The sequence below is a fragment of the Paramormyrops kingsleyae genome, chromosome 15, assembly GCF_048594095.1.
Source record: "Paramormyrops kingsleyae isolate MSU_618 chromosome 15, PKINGS_0.4, whole genome shotgun sequence".
Taxonomy (NCBI): domain Eukaryota; kingdom Metazoa; phylum Chordata; class Actinopteri; order Osteoglossiformes; family Mormyridae; genus Paramormyrops; species Paramormyrops kingsleyae.
Window position 1 is genome coordinate 22,220,813 of NC_132811.1, and position 12,685 is coordinate 22,233,497.

Genomic DNA, 12,685 nt, shown 5'->3' on the forward strand with positions numbered 1-12,685 from the left:
CAATGCTGTTTTTTTTTTGCCTTCCTCCTTCTTTTCCCAGTTTTTTACAAAAGAACCTTCCCTCCCTCTTCTTTTGTACACAGAAAAGGACACAAAAACCTCTCTGTTTTTTTTCCAGCTCCATTCTCCAACTTCACTTTCACAAGATAATTAACCGCTAAATTGGTTTTGCTGTTTTTCGCTCTCATGTTGATTTCTCCATCAGTGTTCCGTCTTGTTACACTTGTCCATTTTTGTGTTTTTTTTCTTGTCCATTTAGTTCAGACTTCCAGAAAAAAATGCACTTTGTGGTCTGCTTGTCCATATTTTTATAGGTTCTTGCTTGTTTTTTTTTTTTTTTTTTTTTTTTTTACTTTAGTGCGACTTTATCAGGAGAAACAAATTGATAGCGTGGGAAAAATTCTTTCAGTCATCCAGATGCGACAGTGTGGATGTCAAATTTCTTTAACCGTTCACAACTTGACCTATGAAGCAAAGTGGAAAGCAAGGCTGTCGGATTGTGGTAGTTGAGGCAAACTTTCGTCGCAACGTCTTTCCAAAGAAGTTATTTCTTAATGCGTAAGGTCCGGTCCAAGCGGGAGTGCCATCATTAGTTTACAATGAGCCTGTTCCACGCTCTGGACGCTCTCGGCCAAAACTAGCTCACGGAGCCTCACACTCCGTCGCCGGGATGTACCACACCATGGCTGCAATTAAAACACGGAGGGGGGGCAACAGGGCATTTGGGGGGGTCGTGGGCAAAAAAACGCAAGCATTCTCTGGGACGTCGGGGAAGATTAACTTGCTTGTTGCGGTCATCGAGGCCAGACAACCTTTGACATCCCCGTCGCTTTGGCGAAATGGGGGCGACGAGGAGAGTGGGGAGAGTAGCGGGGAGAAGCTTGTGGATTTAACGGAGGGGTGAGGAGGGAAAAGGGGGCTCACAATAGCCTTTTGTGGCCAGCAAATACAAATGAGTCCAGTCGGGTGGGATGAAAGGACTTTGAAACTTCAGTGTCCCTGTGTTCATTAGTTGCTGACTCGTTAATGGAGCATTATTATAACTATTACTGGTATTATTGCTGCTGTGGCTGCTGTTATGATAACAACAATTATTATTTCTTGGTGGGGTTAGAGAGATGGGTGGCAAATATTATTCTTCTTTTGCCAGCAGATTCTGTGCCAGCTTGAATAAAAGGAGATGTTTGAGCCAGAAGACAATGGCTTCATTATTCCTCTGTAAGGGGACTGTGAACTTTAGAATGGCACTCTAGCCCCCCGTCCCCCCCCCATGCAGCCCCCTCCACAGTCAGGACACTGCTGTTACTTCAGACGCATTCCATGCGGTGGTTTAGGGGACCGGTGAAGGGGAGAGGGGAAAAGCAGAGGGGGGACTGCTGCTGTTCCTTTCTGCGCCCGATGTCGATGGGTCCTGAGGAAAACGCCAAAAGGATTCATTTTTTCTGACCGATGGGAGAGAAGTGCAGAGGGAGGTGGTTTAGGGAAAGTGGAGATATTGGAATCAAAATCAAGTCATATGCAGGTTTTACAGGGATTCTGATGGGTACCAGGGACGGAGACACTTAGGAATCCATCCCCATTGCTCCTGAGGGCCGTGCGCTGAAGACAGGCAGGGCAAGAATGTCCGATTTACATGGAGGGGTCACCGTGGCTACCAGATGGCCGTTGAACTTCGTGAACCCGTGCTTTTCGGTTGTGACTCTGTGTGGATTTGGAAATGACAGCCACCTCAGTCGGACGGCTCCTTTATGCAAAATTAACGGGCCCCTCAGATAGCCTACAGCATTGTTGTGGATTAGCCCGAAGTGGCCGTGAGTGTGTGTTTTTCCTGAGTGACATGAAAGATGTATATAGCTAACTGGACACAGGATTAGTGGTTTATTTTAATGCATTATTTCCTCGCTGTGCTGCTGCTTCAGGCGTGTGGTGTAGTGTTGAATGTGACGTAAGTACTGCGGAGCTTTTTAATTACATTTGTCTCTCAATTCCTGACCCGCCTGAGTAATTATATACAACAAAAGATCTCTGCTTAATAAATTGCTTAATAAGATTTTTCTTTTGTGTGTCGGGCATGAGAGAAGGCAGATCCTTAATTTCTGCTTGAAAACAACCTCATAGGTTTATGAATGGTCTGTATTAAATAAATGATCAGGACTCACTTCATTTGTAAATTTATTAATAACTAATTCATCATTTACAACATACCTTTAGTGAAACAAAAAAGAGGGATTTTTTTGTTTTACTGCCTTGAATGTGTTTAAAATTAGAACAAAGTTACCAATCAACTTCAAGGATTTTAAATAAACTAAAAGCCAATTATTGTCTACACCCAGCTACATTTCTACATATATATTAAAATGTACGTTTTGAAAATTATTGAAACTGAACATTTTGAAAAACAATATTATCTTCGTTTGTTACATCTTTATTTCTACGTGCCATTATGTGTCTGACACTTTATGTATAGTTACAATCCAGCTAATGTAATTCCTGTATAATACCTTTTATATAACGGTACCGTTACATTTCTATTTTGCTATCATAAAGTACAACATTGATACAGATTATTATTCCTAATAAATTAATTTCAGAAGTACTCTGTCCTTAAAGACAAAATGCACTGGAATTCATTCTCATTCATTTTACTGTTACAAATCAGTTGTGTGTGTTTCCATACATGAAACCTACATTTTATCTTTTTATTTTTAATTTCATTGGGAGATGTTTGAACTCAGGCAATTACTTTAACTTCTCAGTAATTTCTGACAAGTCTAATCACAAACAACAGAAACGGGCCCTTAAGGTGACCTCTGGTAACAGATCACCGAAGACTACCTTTAGTTTAAAAAGTTAGAAGTTGTAGATATTATCAGTTTCGCAAGAAAACTTTTTAGTTTTTCTAAAAAATTTTTGTTACATATTTTTAATTAGACGGACAATTTTCCTAAACGTTTCCATCTGCCTTGTGGTCTGAATGCTGCAGATACAGAATGATGACAGACTCTGATCTATAAGTGTGACTATTAATAATAAAGTATGGGACAGATATATTAATTAAAAGCAATTCAGTGTTTGTACAGTACTGAAGGATATATTGGATATACTTTACACCACACCCAAGCCAGTTCACCATGACATGAAGCGCGCATCCGCTACGAGTAGCCCTGTGATTTTCACCATCCCAGCAAGCGTACTCAGCGTCCCCTGTGCTCCCTGTCAGAACATCTCATGTCCCCAATCATTTACTTTAGCCTCTGCTGCTTTTAGGAGCAAACATTAAAACACAACTTACCTGTCTGCATTTATAAGCCTCTAAATTAGAGGAACTGTGAATGATATGGAAGAGAATATGATATTTTTTGTACGTATTTACATTTTAATGTTTTTAAATATATGCCATTTATTTACTGTCTTTATTTCTTTATCTAGTTCCCCCCCCCCCCCCCCATGACACATACCTCAGGGAATTAGATGATGAAAACTGATTATCAATCTGTATAAAATCTGTACAAGTTTGCTGGTGTATTACATTTAAGAACCATTTTGATTAATGACCTTATTCATACACCTCCCACATCAGGGTGGAAACAGTTTTTTCTTCAAACTGGTTTCTTTAAATTACTGTACCGATAAACGGCCAGGAGACTGTCTGGATGAGTGTCAAACACACATTTTTTAAATATTAGTTTTACAGTGAGGTATCAAGTAATAATTGTCAGCATTTGTAAATACTTGTATTTGTAAACTTTCATGAAATAGTGTTAGTTATAAATTTTGATAACAATGATAAATTGAAACATGATGTTTTCATTTATGGTAAACAGGTCATTTACTCTTTTTTAGACTGAGCAGCTATGAGAATATTCTGTCATATATTTATGGCCTTTAAATTACTCAGCTTTGCTGTTAACCAAAGGGATTAATTGCTGTGTAACAGTGCGTGTCATATTAAGGCAAGCCAAAGCAGTGACTCTCACATTCCCTTCTCTCACTGTCTTTCCTTTCCTTACTTTCTGCCAGTGGAATTTTGGTGATGGGAACATATGGTGCCCGTCTTTCCCCTACCGCTCCAAATGCCTCCCTTCCCTCTACACCATCGCCGTGCCCACTTCGCTCTTTGCTGTCTCTGGCCGGGCCCGCGGGCACGTCTTCCTGGCTGCCCGTGGCTAAGATCCGTGCCCAGGCCATCCGGCTCTGCCAGGCTCGAGTGGCCTCCATGCACAGTACTCCAATGCCTCTGTTATCTCAATTTTTAAACTTCCATCAAAAGTTAGCAGTAACACTGTGAATATACAGCTAGCAGTACAGAAAGCTTCAAAAGTTCTGGCACCAGTATTATTATTATTTATTGCTGTTGTTTTGTAGTTATATTACCATCAAGTTTAGTACTAGAAATGAAGACAGTGGCTGTTTTCAACCTGAACTGTCACATTTTATATTCAGGACATTCAATTTACTGTCTCCCTCTGATCTTTACATGTAGTGAAAATAAGCATGCAAATGCTTTTTTTAAAAATTACGGTCAGTTTCCTAGTATATTTAAGCAGAAGAAGGTTTTGTTTTATAGCTACAGGCTGCACTTAACCCTGTCTGTCCTCCTAAGTTCAACTCTAATAGAGAGAAGGAAGAGCAGGTCCGTTCACCCACCAGCAGGTCAGAGTGCCGCGCCGACCCTATGGTCCACCACCCAAGGGGTTAATGTGATTTCATCTCCTGACCCGATAATCCACTTGTCTATGGGCAGAGTGTCCCAACAGCCCCCATGGGGCACAAATGCTTGTGGGTGGGAGCTTGTGCATGTGAGAGACAGTTGGACTGGGAGTGTGAGACTTACATTTGTTTTTAGTAGAAATGTACATATACCCCAGCAGGGGGTATGTGGACTGGGGCACTGAGAGGCGGCCTGGTTCCGCAAGTTTGCTGTGTGCGGGGTGGGGTAATTACTGTGTGGATTGTACCGCTGGGGCTGGACCGACACAGGGCCAGGACACTGTCATAGTTATGAGGCCGCAAAACAGAGAGAGGGTTACTGATAAACACAACTGAATAGCCTGCTTCACGCTTCAAAATTCAGCACAACTTGGATTCACCAGATATCAAAGATACAGAGGAGAAAATACATCAGTAACGCATGTTCATTATAAGTAACAGAGATTTCTGATTTTATGCTTGCCTGTGAGTTTACTTTGTGGTATCAGGTGCCTCTAAACACTGCAACTTTGCATCACCGAGGAAGATCATTTACCTGCCTCACATGGCTTCTCCGGGGTCAGTCACTGTACCACGAACTGGACACTCTGGCCACAATCTCTGATGCCACACTGCTCGGGTCCAGCAAACAGAAAGTGAGTGTGTGTATGTTTTACACACTGTGCTTCATACATAAGGCTGACTTGAATCTAGCAGCACACAGCACTGTTTCATAATATGTACCTTACACACAAATGTTTGTGTTCAATACAAATCTCGAAGCTCCCGAATAGATACCTTTATTAGAACCTAAACCCACTATTAAATAACTGTAGCAATAACTGCAACAATAGCTGTAATATTTTATCTAACAAATTAAGTAATAAAAAATCAAATTAAAACTAACACATTAAATATTGCCAACTTGTGGCCATTTTGTTATGTTTATCATACAACCTTCAGCCAGTCTCTATCCGCAAAAAATGTTAAAAACAGAAAACAAAGACTTTTCTCGCTCTACTAAATCTCAGAAAGGATTAAAGATAAAATGATGTTAATATGCTGTAAGCATGAAATAAATTCCCAAATAAAATAAAGATATTTTTAAGCCAGCATATACATGCTATTATTCTTCAATACTGCAGAACACAAGCCATTCATTATACAGCTCCAGGAGAAATAAAAATTAGTACCAAGTCTCCCTCTGAATACTTGCTCGAAAATCGACTAGGAAACATGCTGCCAAAATGGACTGTAATTGAGACCCAACACGCAGAGGTAAAATCTGAAGCATGTTTAAGCAGGCAGTAAGGTGTGTCTTCTGTGGTGCAGTTTAATGTTCGACTGCATACTGGGTGTCGTGTTGTCAAGGAAGATGTTTCCAATTTGGAATCCGCCATGAACTATGGCGAGCTGATTAGAAAGGAGGAAATTGGAGGATTAAAATTGTCTGCTTGAACTTCCTGAGCTCGGCGTGGTCCCTCTCCCTCTCGGCCCGGTAAGTTACACCCTCGGTCATGTGCCCCCCGGGTCGGCCGGCAAGTGCTCAGCCTGCCTTCACAGGGCGCGTCAATCTGGCGGGGCACAATGTATCACTATCCGAGAATGTCTCACAACCGCTCCCCCCCCTGCATCACCTAATGGAGAGAGGGCCCTCCATTTGTCACAAACCCGGAGTCGAGTCCTTTCCAGTGGAGATGAGTTGTAACTTAAAAAATTATACACAGCAAACCATTGTCGGTCAGGTGGACATATACTGGTCTGTTTCTCTGCCCAAAGCTTTGAAGTAAAACAAACTCATAATGATTTCAAAATCAGACTGATTTTCTTTATGTCAAAATTCATTTCTGAGATTCTGTGGTAAGATCTCAAGCTACTTTCTCCAGAAAAATACTGTGAGCAAAATGGCTCATTTTAATACGAGCCTTTTTTATTTTTGTTTCTTTTTTTTTGCAGTTTGACCTTCCAAACCAAATAGTTCGGCTAGTCCTAGGCTTTCCTTTTTCATTTAAATACCACAGTAAGATACACAGAGTGACTTTCGTGAGAGTCCTAATATCCGCTCATATGTTTGGCGTCTTAAGATAACAGAGCCCAAGGCCTCGTACCATCCTACTTCTTTTCTGCCGGGTTTGTGCATCTATGGTGCAGAATAGTGCATAGGTACAGTGACTCCCTGCTGGCTTTCCCGCCCCTCACGATGCCTGTCGGATCACCACAGCCGTATGTCTGAAACTTTAAGTGCTTTAATGTGGCTCACAAGGTAACATACGACTCCCAACTAAATTAAAAGTGTCTCTCCGCCAAAGCCCGTCGCTTGGCTCGCTGTCGTCCTGTTGGCTCATGCACAAGAGAGGAGAGGAAAATATGAGAATCAAATCTGGATCGGTCTGCGTGCGAAAACGAAGGGGGGGGGGGCGAGTGGAGAATCTGGATGGTGTCCAGGCAATTTACAAGCAAACTTTCAGACCTCATTCTATCTATTTACTTCATTAGCTCCTTTGAATTAGCCGGCATTGTGCTGTGTTTTTGGAGTTTGCTTTTCAGTTGACAGCCAGCATCAAGAGGGCAGCGTAAGAATACAGAAGTGCTGTCTGGGAGCGGCAGATACTACAGTGGATGGCAGCCGTTTAATCGCTTTGAAAACAATGCTTTTAGGATTTCAAAGCACAGTCACAAATGAGATAACAAATTTTATCCCTAATTATATTAAATTAAATTCATAAATGAATTACAAGTGTATTTTTTTTAATCTTACAAGAAAAAGGGCATTTGATTTTTTTTTCTAGAAAGAAATAAGTATTAAATTTGAAATAATTCCCTTGATTTTCTTCCAAATTATGTTGTTGATGATACTGAAGAGAACCATATTATACATGATTTTAACTATAATAACTATAATAATAATAATAATAATAATGTTATCATGATTACGGTTATTGTTATTATTGCTGTTATTTTATTATTATTGTTTGCAGTTAGGATATGTACAGTAACACATATAACAGACATAGCATTAATTAATATAGTTTTACGTACTTTAACAAATATCCAGACATGCGTCCATACGTTAATGTCTGTTCAGTGTCTTTGTGCACAAGCTGCCATACTCTGTATGGTAAAAGGTGTATTAATATAAAGAGAGTACCGGGTTAGCCACTCAGTGAACAATGATGATGGAAAGGACTGAAAACTATCACCCCAAGTTCAGAAAAATACAATTCCGCTATAATTTTCTGTGATTTTCCAGGTATATCAACTTGAAAAAAAGAAATATTTTCCCTTGAAGATAAAAGTCGTCCTTTATAATACATCAATATGACGAACAGTATAACCTTCTGAAGCACAAATGCATTTCACACACACACACACACACACACACACCCTTCGGAAATGTCCGCCTTTAACACGATACCCGCTTTGGTCGTGTAACATGGCAGCCCGGTTAACTTCACTTAGTACAATTAATTATAACGAATAAAATTAACTAGACTTATTACGCACAACATATTGTAGTTCAGTACAATATTTTTTGACGACTGTGAACTTTGAAAAAGTTTTATACTGTACGTTTTTTTAACTGATCACCGGCCAGATGAGCGGGGTGCTGCCGTCGTCACGCGTTACCAGCCGTTAGCGATAACATCTATCACGCGCAAATTGCGCCCCCTGTAGGCTGAGGAAAAACTGACACATGTATCCGGCGATTTAAATAGTATTTTTAAAATCGGTTTTGTCAATTTTTTTCTCAGTGCATATATATATATATATATATATATATATATATATATATATATATATATAGAGTGTGTGTGTGTTTGTGTGTTTTGGGGATCAAGGCCTCCGGCTATTTCCAACGTCTGAGGTGGGAGGTGGCTTGGAAATGAGGAAGTTTCTGGGCATCAGTCAGGCTGCTTGCAAACAGGGACCATAAACAAGTATATTTAAATGAACAGTCATGGATACTCCTGGCATCTTTCTGTTTAAAGTGTAGTAGAATCAAAACTTAATTGTCATTCACCCTGAACCTGTTCGCGATTCGATATTCACGGTGAAGGTCCGATGTAGGAAGAAGCCACAGCCTGACTTTTCTCATCATTATTCCTCTTCTCTTTCTGCTTAACCCTTTCCCCCCCACTCGGTCTACCCCTTGCTGCCCCCCCCCCCCCCCCCCACCCTCTTCCCTCTGTGTAAGCCACACTCTTTCTGCTGTGAAATGAAGGGATCAATTGTGTGGAAGAGATGTGTGTGAAATCCCTGCTGTCTGGGCGGGTCAGGGGTCGCCGTGTGAGAAAAAGGATCCTTTCTATTCCTGGCATGGTTCTGTGTGGAGTACCAGTCTCTGCAGGGTACACCCCCATCCCAGTCTTTCTTTCTCTCCCCCCCCCCCATCTCTCTCTCTCCCCCTAGAGGACACTATGGCTGCCAGCCAAGACAGCTGGTTCTTAGGGCCAATCTTGAACCGGTTTCTGAAGCCTTGTATGAGGGAGTGGGGTGCGGGGTCTGCAAGTCGGGAAGGGGGCTCTTGTCTTTTTTGGTGATGTGAGCATAAGCCATCTCTATGCAGGTGCTGTCTCTACACCCCTACTCACAAGGGCACAGAGATGAAGGATTGACATCCCATAATACTTTGCCCCTGCGCCGTGGATTCTTAGACAGCAAGTCATAGATTGCTGTTGACATGACTTTTATGCATGGAGGTATTCTGCTTCCCAAGATAACCCCCTTTAATATAATGGCCAGATCCACTGTTGACTTATAACCTTCACCATAATGGCTGTTCATCTCTAATGCTTCTGGAGGTTGAAGAGAGCTAAACAGAGTAAGAATTGTCTTTTCGGTTTACTGTGGCTCTGTGGCACCCAGGACAGAATACAAATCAACGTTGGCTCACGCATGTGCTTTCTTCTTCGGTTGGGTCTGATTTTCTGGCATTATGCTTTCACGAAAAAAACCATACCAGTTATCATACACTTATAAAGTTTCGAGAGGCGCGACCATTACTGTCAGACACATCCTCTCTTTGTCTGTGGTATTTACTGTTGTCTTTGCGTGCAAGCTTGTCTTTTTTGTAGGTATTTTTTAAAGATCTCAGATAAATGGGAACCAAGTTCCAAAAAGGACATCTGGCATTTGATTGTATGCAACTTTGTGTGTGTGTGTGTGTGTGTGCGGGTTTACCTATCCTTATGGGGACATAATGTCCCCATAACGTGATAAATATCCATTTTTTTCCCTTATGGGGACCGGTTTCCTGGTCCCCATAAGGGAAAACTCTATTTTATAAAAATCGGTGACTGCTATGAAAAAACTAAAAATGCAAAAACTCTTGTATTTTGTTAGGTTACTTATGGTTTATGGTTAGGGCAGGGTGGGGGTTAAGGTTGTCATAGTTAGCGTTAGCATTTTTCCCATTGAAATGAATGAGCGGTCCCCATAATGATATGTTTACCCTACACGTGCGTGCGTGTGTGTGTGTGTGTGTGTGTGTGTGCGGGGAGCAGAGAAACGTGAGAAGTGATCCTCGTCTTTCCGCGGCTCCCCTCTTGGTCCCAAGCCATGTGGCACTTTACTGCCAAAAAAAGGTGTCAGTCGCCAGCCGATGGGGTGGTAGGAGGCTTCAGTGAAGAGTGCAGGATGTGCGTTCAGCTTGTGTGTGTGTGTTGCATTCGGGGGTTGTGGGAGTTGGCTGGTATTGCTGGCTCGGAGCCATGCCTGTTAACTCTTTCATTTTACAACAAAATACCCCTCTTTTACACCCTAACACTTATGTTACACTGTCAGTTTTTGTAATATAGACTGAAGAATATTTAGGTTGCACTTCACAGTGGGTTACATGAAAGTTTCTTCACAGTAGACTGTGCGCCATATTAGAGGCCTCCCTACAAGAGTGTGGTCAGCAGGCCTGGTCCGGTGGGGTCTCACTTTACTCACGGTTTGTACATGTACAGATTTCTATGGTAACGCCAATATACCTCATTGGTACTTCAGCTGGACTCCTGTTATGTGTGTGTGGGATATCAGTGATGGCATGCTTGAGCCATTCTTCTGAGCCTAGATCTAATTCTATGTTGCCTTATCGTGATCCTCTCCCCAACTCCCCCAAGCCCCACATCATTAAGCTGCTTCGATGACTGACATACGAAGAGGTAATCCCTCATTCGGCCCTAACCTGAATTCATACCTAGAGACATGAGATATGAGGGCAGATCTGTAGGGTGCACAGCTGGCTAAGCCGCTGACCGTGCTGTGTGTGTGTGCACACATGTGCATGGACACGTTTGTTGCACACGTCAAACATTTAAAGGGACCGCATCATCATTTTCGTCCCTTCATATTGGGCCACGTGTCGATAACAACTTGAAGCTGATTTGCGTAAAGGTAGCCTAATTCAGTGGCAGATGTTTCTGTGGGATTCCCCCATCTAAAACTAATCAGACTGATTAGGAAAAACAATTACACAAATGGATAGAACACTCTAATAAAAAGCCAACGATTGCCACTTTGCTCATTGGGGGGGGGGGGGGGGGGGCGGTAGATTAGGTGAGATTATCCACTAAGGGGTTACACTGATGAACACACACACACACTCTAGGGCATGCAGAAAGAGGACAGGGGCTGGACAGCGGCATTGGGTCACAGTCTAGCATTCCAAAAATTGGGTTGAAATGTGTTAAAACCATAATTGTGACGACTGTGGCAACACGCGGATCACGGGGCGACACTCAGGATTCATCGGAACCAGAACCTCCAGGTCATGTGGCCATGTTTGAAAAATTTACCACAGATCTCCAGCCAAGGGGAACGTGTTGTGTTCCTTCCGCGAGGCCTGCTGCCTAAATCGCACTTATTTTGCAATTTGACATTAAAGTTATTAGTTTCTTGGAGGTCGAAACGAGGGAGCAGAGGATCTTGCATGGAGGTCAGTTGGCACGTGACTAAAGCAGCCACTTAGTTTCAGCTGTGTACCAATCTCACGGGGCTCATCCAGGCAGGGGTGGGAAACCCTGTTTCAGGACCCCAACCGATGGGTCTGTTTTGTCCAGGGGACGTTCCACTGTCGGCAGAGGAGACGGGAGCGCTTTAGGTACATCGATGGAGCGGAGGCCTTGCTCTGTCCCGAGCTCACCCTGGAACCTTCTGGAATGTCTAATTAAGGTGATTCAGAGTGCTACCTGTGCTGGAAGAGGACCTCATTACTTACGGCTGTCCAACGTGAGACCCACAGTGACCCGTCTGAGTCCGTCTCTGTGTTACACATGCTTCCACCAAGGGGGGGCTGCTGACCTCCGACCCCCAGGAGAGCTAACAGCTGGTGGGTTGTCTTGCAGAAGCTTGGGAGGAAAGTTTTTTTTATGAGGTACCTTATCATTAAAAAAAAAAATCACAAGGACTGGTAGACATATGGGAAATAGACAGAAGGGCATTTTTTTGGAATTAAGATTAATTGAAAAGATGGTGGACGTGAAGGATGGAACATCTGGGACCTGGTGCAGGTGGAGAGGACAGCCGTGTGTATTTTATCTGGCCCTCAAACTTGACGGGCGTCTTTACTTGGTACGCGTGTAGTTTGCGTGTAAAAGTAACATACGTGACCCCAGGGCCAAGGGGTGACACCGCCACAGTGACAGTCCCGTGTGCACCTTCGCCATCGCAGCGAGGGACAGTGCAGGGGGCTGGGGGGCGTAACAGATGTGGCGCGAGGGTTCAGTGACCCCCCCCCCCTCTCTCGCTGGCACATCAGGGCGAGCCCAGATGCAGCCGGAGGACGGGCAGACGCCGGCCTGTCCAAGGTGACCCCTGGCAAAGCCGCAGTCACATCTGTAGCCCTGACAGATCTAGGAGCGCCCCCACTCCACCACTCCCCCACCCCTCGGCCGGCGGGGAGCCCCAGCTGGGGGTCGGCTGTCCTCCTGCTGGCGTGGGGCTCTGCCCGTATGTGAGCACAGGCAGGAAATCGAATAAAAATATCAGGAAATGGAATATTGTGGCTAAT

At 43.2% G+C, this 12,685-nt stretch overlaps 1 protein-coding gene across 6 annotated transcripts in view; it reads left to right on the forward strand.

The window, feature by feature from the left end:
* The window catches only part of nfia (nuclear factor I/A), a 159,646-nt gene that overhangs the window by 243 nt on the left and 146,718 nt on the right, over nt 1–12,685 (forward strand). The window lies entirely within an intron of this gene.